Raw genomic sequence first — 19,926 nt, forward strand, 5'->3', positions numbered from 1 at the left:
CCACCCTGGCCCCCCTGCAGACACTGACATTGACTCTGAGCCATTCCCCTTTGATTTACCGGACATTGACTCTTCTTCTGGTGTGGGCGCTGTTCCAGAGAGTGTTTCACCCAGATCTGTCCAGCACCCAGCTGCTGGTGGACATTACAATCTCAGGCCCAGACGTTGCCCCAGAGTTACGTCTGGCTGGAGCAACAAAAGATGGACTAATGATTTTCACACAACCAGGCTTGATCTGAAGTGAAATGTTTTGGTTAAACCTGTTTGATGCTGTCTTGTTGCATTGCTACTTTGAGTCATGATATGTAGATGTTTCTGTTTGCTCTACTTAATCCAGTTTTATAGATCTTTTGTGCGTTAAGGTTCATTCTTGGCATTTACGTAGAAAAAAAAGAACAAAAGAAAAAAGTGAAAAAAACTAAGAAAACTGATTTTCCACTGTACATATTCGTCTTATTTTCACCAATTTCATTTTTAAATGGTCTTTTGCCCTGCGTGTGTGCACCAATCTTAGCTGTAACCTCTATGTATAGGGTACTGTTAGGTGTGGTGTGTGCTTTTTCAGCTGTGTACGGCTGAGGACAGCCTTTTTCTCACCAGGGGGGGACTATGTAACAGTTGCTATTGTAATGCAGTGTATCACCACATGGCGGCGCCTCCTGTCTCACGACTGGTGTCACCCCCTTTTTGTTCTTCTTCGCACTCCTCCTGTAATGGATGCTCCCGTGTGTACGCAGACTAGTGTGCTCTTTAGTAATGTGTGGTAGAGGTAGCACTTTTATTTTTGATATTGTAAATAAATGAGTACTTTTTGGAAAGTCAGAAGCTGTTGCTCATTCGCTATCCACCTGCACACCTCCGCGGCTGGCTTCATCTCCACTGCATGTTACAATATGTTGATTTTTTTCGCCTACTCATATCATAATTTTTTTACTCCTGGTTCTGTATGTTCATGTTCTGTTCTTTTGTAAACTTCATCTGTTTGTATGTTGTATACTCATTGTGTTTCAATAAAGTTCGATTTAAAAAAAGGTACGTTCTAAACGAAGCTTCAGACGTCACTGATCACGTGACTCTGGCCAAACGAATCAAGCCTCGACACGGTGCTTCTGAAGCAGCGCGTTGATCTTTCTGACACACGCACCGGAGCGTCAGCTTCAAGCGGACCATCACTACGTCTCACATCTAAAGGTGTCAAGGTAACTTTGAACTGAGTTCAGTCAATCTGGAGTTTTTCCAAGTTTTCTGTTGCTCTCTGTGAGAGAAGAGCGTTAAAGGCGGGGCTCTCCAGAGTCCAGCAAAACAGGAAACCACAGCTGGGTGTGTGTAAGTGTGCAAACCAATAGAATGCATCGTGGTGGGGGGGGGCATCACGGGCAAGAAAAAAATAAAATAATCGGTCGTACCCATGCTTCCCCGACGTCATGCCAGCGCATATTGGGAAATTCGTAGGCACCGATCGGTTTTCTATCAGCCATTTGCTGGGAGTAAGGGCGCCCTCCGTTTGCGAGGTGCGCCTGCTGCTGGCGGCACAGGGAGGAGAGGGCGGGGCGGCGGGGAGTCTCTGGCTGGCTGGAGCGGCATCTAATAACCAACTCACAAAACAAAATAAAAACAACACAACAAACAGATATTATGATACAGACTTATAATCTGCACCGATGTTTTTTCTAAATTCTATAAAGTGAGTGCGAGAGCCCTCGGTGCGCCTGCGCGCTGCTGAAGTCAAAGTAAACTTTATTTTCATCTCCGCTACAGACAGTCCAGCATATAGAGAGACGAGACGACGAGGCTGCAGTTACAGCGGTGCAAGTAAACAAACAATAAATACAGTGGGGCAAAAAAGTATTTAGTCAGCCACCGATTGTGCAAGTTCCCCCACTTAAAATGATGACAGAGGTCAGTAATTTGCACCAGAGGTACACTTCAACTGTGAGAGACAGAATTAAAAAAAAAAATCCATGAATTCACATGGTAGGATTTGTAAAGAATTTATTCGTAAATTAGGGTGGAAAATAAGTATTTGGTCACCTCAAACATGGAAAATCTCTGGCTCTCACAGACCTGTAACGTCTTCTGTAAGACGCTTTTCTGTCCCCCACTCGTTACCTGTATGAATGGCACCTGTTTGAACTCAGCATCTGTATAAAAGACACCTGTCCACAGCCTCAAACAGTCAGACTCCAAACTCTGCCATGGCCAAGACCAAAGACCTTTCGAAGGACACCAGGAAAAGTATTGTAGACCTGCACCAGACTGGGAAGAGTGAATCCACAATAGGCAAGCAGCTTGGTGTGAAAAAATCAACTGTGGGAGCAATCATCAGAAAACTGTGAAGCATGGGGGTGGAAACATCATGCTATGGGGCTGTTTTTCTGCCAAGGGGACAGGACGACTGATCCGTGTTAAGGACAGAATGAATGGGGCCATGTATCGTGAGATTTTGAGCCAAAACCTCCTCCCATCAGTGAGAACTTTGAAGATGAAACGAGGCTGGGTCTTCCAACATGACAATGATCCAAAACACACCGCCCGGGCAACAAAGGAGTGGCTCCGTAAGAAGCATTTGAAAGTCCTGGAGTGGCCTAGCCAGTCTCCAGACCTCAACCCCATAGAAAATCTGTGGCGGGAGTTGAAAGTCCGTGTTGCTCGGCGACAGCCCCAAAACATCACTGCTCTCGAGAAGATCTGCATGGAGGAATGGGCCAAAATACCAGCTACTGTGTGTGCAAACCTGGTAAAGACCTATAGTAAACGTTTGACCTCTGTTATTGCCAACAAAGGTTATGTTACAAAGTATTGAGTTGTATTTTTGTTATTGACCAAATACTTATTTTCCACCCTGATTTACGAATAAATTCTTTACAAATCCTACCATGTGAATTCATGGATTTTTTTTTTTTCACATTCTGTCTCTCACAGTTGAAGTGTACCTCTGGTGCAAATTACTGACCTCTGTCATCATTTTAGGTGGAGGAACTTGCATAATCGGTGGCTGACTAAATACTTTTTTGCCCCACTGTATAAGAAGAGTAAGAAAATAAATCTACACTTTAGGACTCGGGGTAAAGGATCAATAACAATTTAAATTTATAATTTACAGTTTGATGATTTAAAGTCTCACACAACCCGTCAAAAGGGGCGGGGCCGGCTGCTTCCAAGTAGAGCGCATTTCATTTATAATGATGTAAATCCAAGCCCATCATGGATTCACGATCTGAATCCTGGGTTGTGTGAAATCCCAGAAATCAACCTTAGACAAAGTGAATCTGTGAACTAAGGTGTAGGTCTGTTAGGCAGGGCCGTGCAGAGAGGTTTAAAGGGGCGGGTGCTCAAAGTTAAAAAGGGGCACATTGAACCAGGCTGAATAACAACAACACACATTCATCAAGAATCTAATATGGGCAACAAGGCAAAGCAAACGTAGCCGATGCTTTACCTGATGGGTACAATGTTGCTGTTGAGGGGTTGCTGTGGATAGTGCTGGAGGGCAGGGCTGTGTTGGTCTGAGACTGTAGACATTAAAAAGTCCACAGGAGAGATGGTAGCTGATTAAACAAGTGTCGTGAGATAATAACAAAATGCAAAGATTGGTGACAGCGCTTGGAACCATAAGGCAACAAAAAACTGTGAGAAATAATTTAGGCTCTGCCTGTGAATCACTCTTTGCTTCTCTTCTTCCTTCCTTCCATCCCATCATTTCATATATCACTCTCCACTTGCTGTCTATGTGAGAACAAGGCACAACTTGCTATTGCAATAAACTATAATCTAATTATCCACACCTAACAACTCTTGCACTTAATCTATAATAAAATGATGACAGAAAAATGTTATAGCCCTGCCTTTAGTAGCCTCACACAGCTCCTACTGTTTCCTCCTCATGTCCTTACCAGCCATGTCTGCACAATGTTATATCATGAGGAATATTTTTTTTAAAAATCCATCTAAATAAAACACACACATGCACGCACACAGTGACACTTTAGACCTTCTTCAGAATACTGTATATACTATGGGCATCCTTACATTATTATTTATTACTAGAGCTACAATAATAAAGCAATGAGGAGGGGGAAGTAATAAATATGAAATAATGTATTTATGATGATTCCATTTGTTTCACTATCCACTCTGTGCAGGGCAAAGCTTATTACATGTTTAAACTGTAGAGATACAATCATTTTACTGCTGTAAAATCCAACTTTTGTCTTATTTAAAATATAAATCTAATATAATCTGCTTCTTAATGTATGTTCTTTAAAATACAGCTTGTGTTTTTAATATATTATAATTATAATAATGCATAATTATGTGGACATGCATATTAGATCATTTTTAGTGAAATATAATCCCTCCAGAAAGGCAGGAAAAGCCCGGAAACTTGCTTTAAAACTAAATATGTTCCCTAAAACGGTGACAGAGCTACAGACCCATGACAGCCTTACACAGGTAGCCAGCAGCTATGACCAGCACTACTTGTGCAGTTAATAAAAGGACAGGTAATGTTTGTCGCGCTGTTGCACACACAGCACGCTCGTTTGTTTCAGTTCGTCAGTAGCAACAAGACAGCTTACCAACGTGTACGTAATAAGCTGATACTCCTGTGTGCTACACACTACAGTGTGCGCTGTACACCTACTTACTGGTTGTGTCGCATCAGTCTGTGTCTCTGAGTTAACTTGTGTTTCTCCTACAGCTCCGGACCGCTAAAAATGTGCGTGCTCTTTGTGAGCTCGTTCCCGGCTCGTAACCAGCGCGTTCTGCCGTCAAGGGCGATCATTGGTTAAATGTGATCATGTGACTGATGCAAGCCAGATCCTTTTATTTAGCAAAACTGTGATTAATAGTTAAATATTATTGTTGAGGGGCACAGACAGGACTCCGCACGCACACACACATTAAAAAAATAAAATAATAATTAAAAAAAAAAAAGTTGCCTCAACAAAAGGGCACCTTGGGCACCCATCAGGAAAGGGGCAGGTGCTCAAGCCCCTCTAGCCCCCCCCCCCCTCTGCACGTGCCTGCTGTTAGGTTAATTGTGCTGATCCTCGGGTTGGGGGATTTGTGTTTGTACTGGAGCGCAAAATTCAAACCAATGGAAGATGGACAACAAAAGTTCAAAGCCATCAGGTGCTCAGGTTAGAAAAAAGAGAAAAGATGCAGGTAAGCAGACGTGTGATTGGATAATGGCAGCTCATCCTGAACCAATCAGACTAAACTCCAAACAATACATTATGTTACAGATTTTAATATTAATTAGTCATTGTTACTTGTTGATTTGTCCTTTTCTCATTGTGTGACGAATTATGACGACTGTTTGGTAGCTGTTATTGTCTCTCTCTCTCTCTTCATGTGTGTTTCTCTGGTGAAACAATAGTTTTGTGTTAATGTTAGGGCTGCACGATTTTGCATAAAATGAGAATCACCATTTTTTTGGCTTAGAATTGAGATCATGATTCTCTCATAACAATAAATAAACATAAAACAACAAATGTCTCACGTTTTGTTGTTGCAGCAAAATGTTGTCCTGCTTGAAATTCCGTCTCCACCGTTGCTCGACGCTGCGTGTACAGAGCAGGTAGTGCAACAATAGAAAAATAGTTGCGGGACGGCACTGTGTAGCGTTTGTCTAGGGTGTTGATCGTTTTCCTAAATCCCTCGTTTTGCACAGTGTTGATGGAGCCATATCTTTGGTCAGGTGATAAGTGATAGCCTCCGTGATGTCTTTGTGCCTGCGGGAGTTCGACGTGTATAGGGAAGCGCTGTATAAGGTTCCCGTTATTGATGTTTGGGTGGTTGACCGGGACGGATTTTCTCCTGTCACTTTCTCGTCATCCCTGACGTGCTCTCCGTTGTTGTTTCCCTGCTAATTTTAGCATCACACGGCACAGCTTCTGTATCACGTGGTATAAGGCTCCGCCCTTGTCATTTGTTGAGCAGGAAGAGTGAGCGCTTGTTTTCATGCAGAGTACGTCCCGGATCAAAATGTGAAGTTTTACAAATCACCACTTCTTTAGTTAATATCATTTCAGTCTCAGACAACCTCGTTTCTCTTACAGAGGTTGAATGCAACTTCTGCGGATGGCGGTACCACACAGTGTGCGTGGACTTCCCCTGCACAGAAGGCAACTACAAATGCTGTGAATGCTAAATAAACAGAAACAAATGATCCCTGTTGTCTTTGCTTGATGATTGGTTTGAGTCTTGACAATCCACATTGCTGGCGTTGCATCTTTCAATGCCAGCAATGGCAGGTATCAGTGCTCAAAGCTTTTGTGTTTGTTTCCAACAAGTTGCCCACCTCGGGAAACAAAATGTGTTCTTTTACTTGTCAGATGAACATATGAGACACTTTGACTCTTCAGTGCAGTGTGGAGCCTAACAAAGATCTGTTTTGTGTCCCAGCTGATCAGCAGGAGGAGGAGAGTCTGACGGAGCAGCAGAGGAACATTTTCAGCTACTTGGACTCAGCTCAGCCACTACAGAGGAAACAATGAGCTCAACACAGAAGGTGACAGACAGAGCAGGACCATATGACCAAAGATATTTATCACCATATACATTTGAACATTTGCCATAACGATGTAGCTGACGATAGAATTGACACCAGACAAAATACTTTACAGCTGCACAACTTAAAAACCCATCAATGTATTTTCACTGAAACAAGCAGCTGTTGTTTATGTGCATTAAAGTTATATAAAAATGTAACAGTGCAAATGCAAATTCCTCGCTGACAGTTTAACCAAAAGGCGTTTCCAGTGGAAACTGGCCGACACATCCTGAGCATAACCATGTATAATATCCACTAAACTTCAGAAGAGGTTATACAGTCGTGGCCAAAAGGTTTGAGAATTGCATAAATATTGGAACCTGGAGAAGTTGCTGCTTAAGTTTTTATAATACAGATTTGTACTTTATTTCAGATTGAACCTTTAAAGGGGCATTTCTGGACTTTTAAAGACCAGTTATGTACTTTTAAGGGAACATTTTAAAAAAATGTTCCTATAGGTACAAAAATGTTCTTCTCTCGTACCTCTATTTCTGAGAGTGTATCATGTAACACTATAGATCAACTTAGCTCAGAATATATAAAGCATATAAACAGTTACAGCAATATGATGCAACAAACACAGCAGCTGCTGATCCAAAATACTCAAAGCTTCATAGAACTGAAACCAACATTTATTTTTAGCTCCATCCTGCTGCTGATACAGACTTTAGGTTTCTGAACATTAAACTTGTTGCTGCCTTTCATAGTGTGTAACTTGAAGGCCCTGAGTACTTTCTCCCACACTGGAAACACTGGGATGATCACATTATTTGAACATTACCTAATAAGACTGATTCAGCACAGACAGTTATGTTAAACTTTCCTAGCAGTCCTTCACAAACAGGGAACAGTCTGTCTATTCTCTCCATCTGTCAGCTGCTGCTGGCTCTTCCTCCTCCTCTTCCTCACACACTGCTGAGTTTGTCCTGGTGGATCATCAGGGCTGCAAAGCCTCACAGATGATGTGCAGCAGTGGCTCCCTCAGTCTGTCCTCACTCTGGACACTTGCAGTCGTCACACATGGAAATCAAATGTGTGATAAGCTGCAGGATTCAAACACAAGTGTAACTTATAAACACATGTTCATACTTTTATTCCACAATCAGAGAGAAAGAAACAGAGAGAGAGTGCAGGACAGACAGACAGGTGACAGTCTCAGGTGTACACACTGCTACACAACAGCAGCAGAGAAGCAGGATTTAGTGTTTGTGTTATTACGAGTGTAAACAAGAAGAGTTCCAGATGGTGCAGTGGACACATGTGTGACTGCTGTGATTAAAGCATCTTTCTTTCAGCTTAACGAGTGAACCGTCAGCTCGTTCAAACACACGTTAAAGTGCGTTTGGCTCGACACCACCGAACAGAGGCAGCAACACAGCAACATAACACAGCTAACATTAACAGTCAAAGTCAACTTTATTTGTCAATTCTACCACATGTACAGGACATACAGAGAATAGAAATTTCGTTACTCTCAAACCCTAGATGAAATAGCAAAAGAACATTTAAATATAAGAGAGTGATTAAGAAATGCAAGTAAAATAATTAAAAAGTAAAAATTTAAATAAATACAATGCGATTATACCAAGAAAGCTATACAATATACAATAGTCAAGTAAGGGTAAATGACATTGAGTGTAAACCAGGCAGAGTAGTGCAAATAGGCAAATAGTGCAACTGGAGATTTAGTAATGTACGGTAAGAGATAGTGTAACACAAAGTCTTATGAGGTAATGGCAGTCCACTGCTCCACAAAGTGACTGGTAACTGGTGCAGGCCAGTGAGTGAGTCAGAGAGTGTGTGTGTGTGTGACAGAGTTCAGTGAGACCATGGAGGAGAGAGGGGAGAGGGGGCAGAATCGGGAGGGAGTTAAGCTTCCTGACAGCCTGATGGATGAAGCTGTCCTTCAGCCTGCTGGTCCTGGCCTGGAGACTCCGCAGTCTCCTCCCTGACGGCAGCAGCTTGAAGAAGCTTTGCATTGGGTGCGTGGGATCAGCCGCTATGCAAAGGGCTTTTTTAGTGAGACGGGTGCTGTAAATGTCCTGGAGGGAGGGGAGAGAGACACCAATGATCCTCTCTGCAGCTCTCACTATGCGTTGGAGGGTTCTATGACAGGACGCATTGCAGGCTCCAAACCACACAGTGATGCAGCTCGACAGGATGCTCTCGATGGTGCCTCTGTAGAAAGTGTACATGATGGGGGCTGGAGCTCCTGCTCTTCTTAGTTTGCGGAGAAAGAAGAGACGCTGCTGTGATTTCTTGGCCAGTGCTGTGGTGTTGTACGTCCAGGAGAGATCCTCTGTGATGTGCACACCCAAGAACTTGGTGCTGCTCACTCTCTCCACAGACGCTCCGTCAATGGTCAGAGGAGCATGTTGGGTGTGCATTCTCCTGAAGTCCACAACAATCTCCTTCGTCTTCTCCACATTCAGAGATTGTTGTCAGCACACCACGTGGCCAGGCATCTCACCTCACTTCTGTAGTCGGTCTCATCCCTGTTGCTAATGAGACCCACCACCGTTGTGTCGTCCGCAAACTTGATGAAGAGGTTGGAGCTGTATGATGGAGTGCAGTCATGGGTCAGCAGAGTGAAGAGGAGGGGGCTCAGCACACATCCCTGCGGGGCCCCCGTGTTTAAAATGATGGTGCTGGATGTATTACTGCCGACCCGTACTGCTTGAGGTCTTCCGGTGAGGAAATCCAACAGCCAGTTGCACAGTGAGGTGTTGAGCCCCAGCTGGACCAGTTTTTGAGTGAGCTGTTGGGGGATTATAGTGTTGAATGCTGAACTGAAATCTATGAACAGCATTCGAGTGGAGTGCAGTGGAGATGGCATCATCGGTTGAGCGGTTGGGCCGATACGCAAACTGGAAGGGATCCAGGGAGGGGGGCAGGACAGTCCTGATGTGTTGCATGACTAGTCGTTCGAAGCACTTCATCAGGATGGGAGTAAGTGCAACAGGACGGTAGTCATTAAAGCAGGAGGGAGATGACTTTTTTGGAACCGGAATGATTGTGGTGGCTTTAAAACATGTGGGGACGACAGCCTGGATGAGTGATATGTTGAAGATGTCTGTGAAGACATCAGTGAGTTCCACTGCACAGTCTCTCAGTACACGACCAGGAATGTTGTCAGGACCCGGAGCTTTACGTGCATTGATCCTGCTGAGGGATCTCCTCACGCTGTCCGGGGACAGAGTCATCACCTGGTCACCAGGAGGGGGTGGGGTCTTCTGTGTAGTGGTGCTGTTTTGGACTTCAAAGCGAGCAAAGAAAGTGTTCAGCTCGTTCAGCAGGGGGATAGTGCTATCACAGGTCTGTGGTGGTGCAGTGAATCCTGCTTGTGCCGTGATGTTCAGGACTGCAAACCGAGCAGCATCACTGACTTTCAGCTTGTTGTGTTTGTGGATATATGAGTGAGTTTAATTATCCACAAAATCATCACATTCTCTGTCAGATTAAGGTCGACTATTGAACGGCGTATATTTTAAAGGCTTTAAAACCAAGTTAACGCTGAAAGTACAAACATCACTAATGTCACATAACTCTGCCGACAAGGCATAGCTATGGCTATGAAATGCTCTTTGTGTATCACTTCTTCATTATGAAAGATGTCATTAATGCACTAGTAATGTCTCATCTGGAGTATTGTTCAATCATTTGGTCAGCAGCTAATAAGACAGATCTTAACAGACTTCAGTTAGTCCAGAATAAGGCGTCCAGATTAGTGTGAAGATGTTCATACTATACTAATATTGATAACATGCATAATAACCTTTCTTGGCTTCCTGTACAGGCTAAAATATTCTATGGCTTACTTGTAGTTCTAAAGAAAGCAATTCTGTTAAACACACCACATTTATTCTGCTCAGCTGCAATATCCAGATGAAATACATCATCATATTACACAGTTTTCAACAAGCTGCAATTTAGTAAATGCTCGAGTTAAAAGTAACGTTTTGTAAAACTGTTACATTTAGAGCAACTTTTAAGTGGAATAAGTTGCCTTAAAAAATTAGAGAATTATTCAAAACTTCAATGAACACTTAAAAGCCGATTTACAGAGCTTTTAGTTGTTGTAAATATTGTAAGACATGATTTGTTTTTGAAATTTGTGTAATGTGCCTCAATGTTATTGATATTATTATTATTATTATTATTGATTGCTTATATTTGAACAATTGTGAAACCTCACTGTGGATGTAAGAGTGAAATTATGTGGATATCTTGAATCCACTTTATTGTGTAATATTTTATGTGAGTATTTGACGGAAGACGAGCAACATCTGTTGTGGAAGCTAACGGGGTTCCTTTAGAATAAACAAACATAGGATTTATTATCACTGAATAATTCTGTATAAATCTATACAAATTATAGAAATATGTAATAGGAAACAACAAAATAATCTAAATTATAAAATAGTGTGTGTGTGTGTGTGTGTGTGTGTGTGTGTACAATCAGGAGGGATGGGCATGATTTTAGTGTTTGAACAGTCATGAATTATCTTTAACAGCAGGTTGGATGTAATGTGTTAGAACTACCAGCAGGTGGGGATAGGAGACCTTTAAGGAGTTTGGTGCCACGCTCCACCTTCAGGTTTAAAACTAGTGTTAATGGAGTTTGAAGGTTGAGTTTGTTCCACGACTGCATTTCACTCACTGCCTCTGTTTGTATCTCTGTCACTGCAGGACCAACATGGAGCCAGAAGTCAGCGCTCTCAGGAGGCCGACAAACCTCACAGAAGAAAGGGAGAGAAAAAACACACCTGTGACGAGTGTGGGAAGGGTTTTACTGTGAGGGCTTCACTAAAACAGCATCAGGTCATCCACACTGGAGAGAGACCGTTCAGCTGTGACTTGTGTGGAAAGTCTTTTTCCTTCAAGCGTTCCCTAAAACAACACCAACTCATCCACAGTGGAGTTAAAGCGTACAGCTGTGATCAGTGTGGCAGAGCTTTTACTCAAAGTAGCCACTTACAGAGGCATCTAGTTACCCACTCTGGAATTAAGGCATACAGCTGTGACGAGTGTGGGAAGGGTTTTACTGTGAGGGCTAAACTAAAACAGCATCAGGTCATCCACACTGGAGAGAGACCGTTCAGCTGTGACTTGTGTGGAAATTCTTTTTCCAGGAAGGGTTCCCTAAAAAAACACCAACTCATCCACAGTGGAGTTAAAGCGTACAGCTGTGATCAGTGTGGCAGAGCTTTTACTCACAGTAGCCACTTACAGAAGCATCTAGTTACCCACTCTGGAATTAAGGCATACAGCTGTGACATCTGTGGAAAAACTTTCAGCCGGAGAGAGAGCCGAAATACACACCTACGCATTCACACCAGACATGATGTGTACTGCTGTGAACAGTGTGGCAAGAGCTTCAGGAATCTCAGTTCATACTCTGAACACAAACGATCCCACGTTACTAATAAACTGTTTCACTGTTACTAATGTGCCCAAACATTCACCTCATTGTCTGCTCTGTGCAAACATCAGCGCGATCACTCAGGGCTGAAATCACTCCCATCACTGGATCACAGTGAATCTGAAGACACAGAAAGATCCTCTGGTTTCTGTGTCAGACTCAAAAAGCTTGAGATCAGGCTCCACAGAGTTCAGATAGAATCATTTAAACTTGTGTTGAACTGAACTGGTTGCTGGGCTGAACTTCTACATAATACAGATCTACATGGGATCTTCTTTTCTGTTGTTTTACTGAGTCAGTTTTGTCCTTTTTTCTCTGTCCTGGTTTTGCTCGTCTGTAAATGATTGAAACTCAGTCAAATAGTTCATTGTTCTCCAGCAAAACGTTTTGGAAACTCATGTTTAACCTTTAAAACTCTGACATGTTTTAGCACACAAGGCTTCATCGGGGAGTTCACTCATGATTGGACCATGAGAACAAAGGTTTTTAGTTCTTTCAAAGAGAGTCTTGGAGATGTTTGATGTTTCTGTTTTTTCTACATAAAGGAATAAACTATTTTTCTTGCTTCATGTAGTGTGGAAGTTTTTAATGTGTCTTCATCTGTGATGTTCTTGAATGTGTTCACGTGAAGATGGTATAAATAAACTCTTGTCAGAGATTTACAGTTATCAAACAGTTAGGTGAATAAACAACACTGAGACACTTGGAGACGGTTAACGTGCTGCACGGGTGAGGGCTCAGAGAGGACTCACACCGAGCTGCAGTAGTCGTTTATTATTTATAGCAGGGTGAAACAAGCATAGCAGTTTCCTCTAATTTTGCATATATGTGTGTGTGTGTGTGTGTGTGTGTCTAAGTTCGTATAAATGTCATAGGGTGAACTTCCTCTTTCTATAAACAGAGCGAGTAGTACATTTTGTTCTTTTCCTATTAAGAGTAAAATATGAACATACTTTAATGCAACATCTTCCTCCTAGCGTTTTTCCCGCTTGGTTGCAGGGTCCGCTTTTCTGCAAAGTCGTCTCCACTTGGGTCGATCAAGGGCGTCGGTCAGATCGACTTCGATCTTCTTCACGTCGTCCTTGATTCGGTCCATCCATCTCCGCTTTGGTCTGCCTCTAGGTCGACGTCCTTGGGGGCTGAGCCGCAGTGCTGTTCTCACCACTGAGTTCTCATCGCTCCGTACCACATGTCGGTACCACCGCAGCCTCGCTTCTTGCATCTTATCTGTGATTGGCGCGACTCCCATCCTCTTTCTAACGTCGGTGTTCATGACGTGGTCCCATCGTGTCAGGCCTAGGCACCATCGCAGCATCCGCATTTCCATCGCGTGGAGGGCTTGTTCGTGCTTTGCGGTGGCTGGCCAGCACTCGGATCCATAGAGGGCGACGGGGCGCACTACACTCTTGTAGATCTTTGACTTGAGGCGATTGGGCATTCTTCGGTCACACAGGACGCCGGTGACTTGGCGCCATTTCATCCACGCTGCGTTGATCCTGGCTCGTACATCTAGTAGGATATCGCCGTCATTGCTGATCATCGATCCGAGGTATTTGAAATGAGGTACTTTCGCCAGATCTTCTCCATCGACGCTGATCGTACCGTCGGTCTGGGGGCCAGCCTCTAAGTATTCGGTCTTGTTGGTGTTAAGCCTCAGGCCGAAGTCAGCTAGGCGAGTCTTCCACTGCTGCGTTTGATATTGCAGTTCTATTCGCGATTCATCAGCCAGGAAGACATCGTCGGCGTAGAGAAGTGTCCAGGGATGGGGTGACTGGAGATCCGCCGTCACAGTGTCCATGCAAAGGATGAAGAGCAGCGGGGAGAGTGCCGAGCCTTGGTGGACGCCCACATTGATGTTAAAGGGCGACGATGTTCCCACTGGGCTTCTGACCACGCTGATGACTTGTCGGTAGAGGAGCTTTGTCCAGTTGACGTAGGCTTCAGGAACTCCATGTGATCGCAGGGAGTGCCAGATGAGGTCGTGTGGGACACGGTCAAACGCCTTTTCTAAGTCGAGGAAGGTCATGTGGATGGTCTTGGACTTCTCTCGGTGCTTCTCCAAAAGCAGGCGGGCAGCATGGATGGCGTCCGTCGTGCCACGCCCCCTGATGAAGCCACATTGGTTGGGCGTTAAGTTGACGATTTCTCGCATCCTGGCGTCGATGATCCGTTCGAAAACCTTCATGGTATGGCTTAGGAGTCGGATCGGGCGGTAGTTGGAGCATTCAGCCACATCGCCTTTCCCTTTCCAGATGGGCACCGTTATGCTGGTTGACCAGGCTGCTGGGACGGTCCCGTCTCTGATGATGCTATTGAACAGGCTGGCGAGGACTAAGGCGCCTTGGCGCCCGAGCAGTTTCCAGACTTCGGCTGGTATATCGTCTGGTCCGGTCGCTTTGCCATTCTTCATATTTTTAACGGCTGTTTCCACTTCCTTGATGGTGATTGGCGGGACAGGTCCTGGGACGGGCGGGGCACTGTGGATTGGCTGGTGAGGGAACTCCACGTTGCAGATATCGGAGAAATACTCGCTCCAGCGATTGAGGATGGCGGGCGGGTCGTGGAGGGTTTGATGGTTAGCATCCTTAATGTGTTTGACCTGGCCAATATCCTGTGTTGCTCGATGGCGGCTACTGGCAAGGCGGTAGATTTTGTTCGCTCCTCCGGGCGTGTCCAACTCTTCATACAGTTGGTCATAGTGCGATGCCTTTGCCGCTGCTACCGCCTTCTTTGCGGCCGATCGTAGGGCCCTGTATTGCTGGTAGTCGCCATCGCTGCGGGATTGAAGCCACACTTTGAGTGCCGACTTCTTTTCCTTGATGGTTTGCTGCACGCTATCATTCCACCACCATACTTGCTTGTCGATGAAGTGCTTCCCTGGTTTCGTCGCCCCAAGGGTGTTGCCTGCTGCGTCACGTATTTGACTGGCGACGTTCTCCCAAGCCTTGTCCACTGGCTCATTGGAGTCCACGTTGAGGTGTTCAAGGGCGTCTATAAGCTGCTGTTTGCACTCAGAGAGGCGCCACCACTTGATCTTCTCCACCGTCGTGGTTGGTGTTCTTCGTCGTCGTTGGCCAAGGTTGAGTCGGAGATCCATCACAAGTAGCCGATGTTGAGGGCCAATATGGGTTGATGGTATGACTTTTACGTTCGTGACTAGGCTGAGATGGGGTCTTCGGACTAGCCAGTAGTCGATTTGGGTGTCTCTGCCGCCGCTGGAGTACGTGATGAGGTGTGCCGGCTTCTTTTTAAAGAAGGTGTTAGTCACGGCAAGATCGTGGGCCTCTGCGTAGTCCAGTACCCGGACAACCGTCGTCGTTTCTGGTCCCAAATCCTTGGCCGCTATGGAATCGGTGATATCCGTCTCTCCCCTTGCCTACATGTCCATTTAGGTCGCCACCTACCGCCACATGTTCCTCAGGGCTAATCGTTTGCAGGTGGTCGTCGAGGGCACGCCAGAATTCTGTCTTCTCCTCGTCGGGGCAGTGTGTCTGTGGTGCATAGCAGGAGATAATCCGTAGGACGGTCGGGTCGGCGTCGATCTTCACTGACATGATGCGATCCGATATGCGGGTAACTTCGACCACGTTGTCCCGGAGCTTTTGACTCACCACTATGCCCACTCCATTCTGGGCCCGGTTGCCATTGTAGAAAAGCTTAAAGCCTTCTCCAATGTCCCGTGCCTTCGCTCCCTTCCACTTGGTTTCTTGAATGCACGCGATGTCGATGCGGCGGGTTTTGAGGGCGTCAGCCAATTCTCGACTTCTTCCGGTCATTGTTCCGATGTTCAGGGTTCCAAGGCGGATTTGGGCTTGCTTCTTCAGCCCACTCTGTCTATGAGCAGGTAGTTTAATGCAACATAAAACTCATAAAAGCGTTTCTTCTTTAACATCCCCTCCTGATGTTAATATTTTTCACTTAATCATACTTTATTATCAGCCAACAATCACTTGCTTATAACATTTTCAATTGTAGCATCATTCAGTACGTGTGTGTGTGTTTCTATACTAAATCTTCTTCATCCGGTTCATCTTCTAGTGGCAGTCCAACATAGGTAATTACTGTGGCCTGTACCATTTTGTCAATCATGGATCTTATGCATGGTAGGATACATGTAGAAAACAAGCACAATAATAGAAGCAGAACTCCTATCAGTACGAGTCCTTTTATCACGAGGGTCTTCCAGCTGCCACTCAGCAGCCAGGTCAGCCAGTCCTCATTGTTCGTGACATAGTCTTGTTGCTGCGCATTACTCAGTTGTCGCAACTTGTCTAGGGCGGTGGTCATGGTCAAGGAGTGCACGTTGTCCGGGATATAGGTGCAACAAGTGGTGTTGAATAAGACACAGAGGCCCCCTCTCTCAGCGAGAATCATGTCCAGGGCGACCCTGTGTTGCATGACCACTATTCTGATCGCGTCGATTTCCTCATTCTGAGCCTTATTCATCTTTGTTGAGCTGTTCAGGAAAAGTCCAAATCGGTAGTCAAGAGTCTCAATTCTTAACGTGTTTTTTCCAGTTCCGACCCATGGGAACAGTGAGTGCAGGACCTTCTGTCCGGTGGTCCACAACTTGAACTCCGCTGGTACATCACTGCCCCAGATTGGGTCATGGGGTTGCACGTCATCAGTGTTCCTCTTGCGTCGTGGTTGGTTCTGATGGAATACTCTGAAGGTGTGGTCTGACACTAAAATTGGGGCGCAGAGTCCGGTACAAGAAAAGCTCACAACTAAGACAAAACTGCTCCTGCAAGGAAAGCTCACTGTTATGCATGCAAGGTGATCAGCTCTAGGTGAGAAGACATTTAAATCTCACACTTGTTCTGCTGCATTTTTGAAGCTCAATTCCAGGAACAGATCGCAGGGTTCATTTTTATATACACTGCAACTGCCATGAGGACAGGGCCATTTTTTTGTTGTTGTTTGTTTTTCCTTTTGCTCTGTGCAGCATTTTGGCAGCATTTTTAAATTTCTCTTTGTATTTTTTCTTTCTTTTACTAGTGAAGAGATGTAGCGTGAACAGTTATACAGTCTAAATATCCCATCTGGGTCGTGTGAAATGGTGTTTTCAGTTTCATTCAGTTGAAGTAAAGAATGTTGAATATTTCTAAGTGTGCTGTTTTGAACCAACATGTCACAGTATGATCAGTGCTGTAATTTTTGACAGTCACTGTATCAATGTTATTTTTGCATCTCTTGAATAAAGGTTTTGACCTGCAAGTGCTAATTTCTTTAGTTATTGGGGTAAAATGGGTAATGTTAATAGGAAGGTGTTTGCCAATTCAGTAACCTAATTTAATGTTAATGGAAACTAACATTATCTCAAATTGTTTAGTTATAATTGTTGTTTAACTGAATCTTGATTTTTGATCTTGATTTGTTCTTTCCCAACATTTTTCAAAAGAAACAGTCTAATTTCTTTGCTGTGATTGATTCCAGAGAACACGGAAGAACTGACATTATTTAACTGTTGATTTATGTAGATTCAGTGGAGGAGTAATGTCAGTTTAATTCTTTACCTACTGTCAATGCAGTGAAATTAGACATTTTGTTTTGAAAGGTTACTAGTGGATGCCAGCAACCATCTTGGAAGAGAACAATATAATCTGTTATAAGGCCTCCATTTGAAAATTGTGTATTTGATACTAGAATATAATAGCAAAATGTAATTTGAAGATAACATGTAGTATTTAAGTGACCAAGTACACTGAAAAAAATAATCAGTGGGATAAACATAAAAAAAATTATTGTAATCGGTTGCACGAAATTAAGTTATGTTTGGTTAACCTTAGTTTTTTATGTTATACCTGCACACATTTTTCTGGTAACACGAACATGACTTTATGTTGTTGTTATGTTTTTCATTCCGGTCAAATATTTATAGAAACCACTTGTTTATCAGACATGAACTTTTTGTGTTAATTGTATTGGACTACTATGTGTTATATTGACAAGATTATTTTATGGTAAGCTTATTTTATAACAAATTTCTAATATATAATCTAATATATAATTGAGTGTTCAATAAATAAAACTAAATTAAGGCTGATCTTACTGTATGTACTGTACACTTTCTCTTCAATCAAAGAAATAAGCAAAACATTTTTGAACAATGACCTGTATTTTTGAAAATACTACACAGTTGTAACAATGGACTTTCAATTCAGGCTTCCAAAATATACATGAGTCATATTTGTACAATGCATCTCTTGAAAAACATTCCACAACATTCCTCAAAGTTATCTGCTGTAACCTGAATTCAACATTGTGGGGCCTTATGACATCGCGCTTATGTAAAAAATAGTTTTATAAATGTAAGAACCATAAGGTAATATGGCAACAGGGGTGTAATTATTAAAATGACACAAAGAAGAGACTTAAAATAACATTATAACCCACAGGCACAAAACCAAGAGACCTAAACTGATTAGTATTGGCTTGCTTCTATCACTAAACATCATAATCACTAATACTAGACAATGCAATCTGTTTGTAGTGGTGCACCTTGGGAAAAAAATTGCAAACTGGTGAAATTGGTGCAAGGCACCATTTCCATTGAGAAAAATGGACATTCAAAGTTTGAGGTTTTTTTTTTAAAAGAGCCGTGGCTTGAAAAGTGAAAACTGCAGTAATAAAGGCCCCAAGTTGAAAAGTGCCAGAAAAATAAGTTTCACTATGTACTGCAACTTTACCAGTGCTGGCTTAAAAGAAAGGATGGTACATATTTGAAGAGGTAAACATGTTGTTCCCACATCATAACTGGAAAACTGTTCAATCGTACAGAACCTGGGCCTTCTTTGAAAGGCTGTTCCTTTTGAGCTCCATAACCAGTTTCTATAATACCTCGAAGGTATACTTTTCCAGTGGGTAAGTGAGGTTCAAAGTGTACATTAGTCCAAACAGCATTGCAGCTGCTAGGGTACAGTTATCCAAATCCTGCCAGAGACTCTGGCCTTCAAGGACTATCCTGATGTCCTCAAGGCTGCCATTGGCATCTCTTGACTTTATGATGTAAATTCCCATGGTTGTTTCCTTATTAGATCGTTGGATAATGGCTTCATCTGTGGCCTAGAAAATGCAGAATTCCAAAATTTAATTAAACAGAACACTGGTCAAAGAACATTATACCAAATCTTATTTTAATCTGTGTCACTAGTCCAAAAAATGTTAACATTAACACATTAGGTGAACAAAAATGGATTCATTACAGCATGTGATTTGAGTCCTCAGAATGCTTAAAAAGGTAATGCATGAAGTGAAATCTCCATGCAAAGAAGCAGAATACTGTCAGAGCACAGAGAGGTGTTCAACTATGAACTCCACACATAGTTCTAATGCAGGTAAAAGAAAAAGAAAAAAAAAAAAACGCACCCATGGTAAATTGTGAAAATCCCAGGTGATTTTCAACATACTCCTGGCATAGAGTGACAAGCAGCATTTTGTTAAAATTATTATTTTCCCTAAAGTGTATACACAAATTAATTTTTTTCTTACCTGGGCCGTGGGCTCCAGAATGTTCTGAAGTCTTCTTCCTATTTGTCCTCATCGCCTTTTGAAGACCTTTATTAGTTTGTCAGATAGCACATCTATCTGCGAGAGTAATCTGGACTGCAGTGGCATGGTGGTAATGCGCTTAAACTCTGCATTTATCTAAAAAGAGAAGTTGTCACATAAAAATGCTGTCAAAATCTCAAATCTCACAAGGTTACATCCACACAAAGTTGTTATTTTTTGTCATATTACTATTTATTAGCTGTGGGTCCCAAAGGAAAGGACGTTGCCTAATAATTATGCACACCTGATATAGGGTGTTGATGTCATTAGACCACACCCCTTCTCATTACAGAGATGCACATCACCTAATATGCTTAATTGGTAGTAGGCTTTCGAGCCTATACAGCTTGGAGTAAGACAACATGCATGAAGAGGATGATGTGGACAAAATACTCAT

At 43.2% G+C, this 19,926-nt stretch overlaps 1 protein-coding gene and 1 long non-coding RNA gene across 2 annotated transcripts in view; both read left to right on the top strand.

Moving 5' to 3' along the window:
- The window catches only part of LOC309702166 (protein NLRC3-like), a 197,945-nt gene that overhangs the window by 97,499 nt on the left and 80,520 nt on the right, over window positions 1-19,926 (top strand). The gene's annotated exons all lie outside the window — the stretch shown is intronic.
- On the top strand, window positions 392-12,537 carry LOC309702523. Its single transcript, XR_014275587.1, has 3 exons — window positions 392-1,199; window positions 6,409-6,514; window positions 11,246-12,537. It is a non-coding gene; the product is annotated as an uncharacterized lncRNA (long non-coding RNA).

Source organism: Aulonocara stuartgranti, assembly GCF_965226115.1.
Source record: "Aulonocara stuartgranti genome assembly, chromosome: 3".
NCBI classification, from domain to species: Eukaryota; Metazoa; Chordata; class Actinopteri; order Cichliformes; family Cichlidae; genus Aulonocara; species Aulonocara stuartgranti.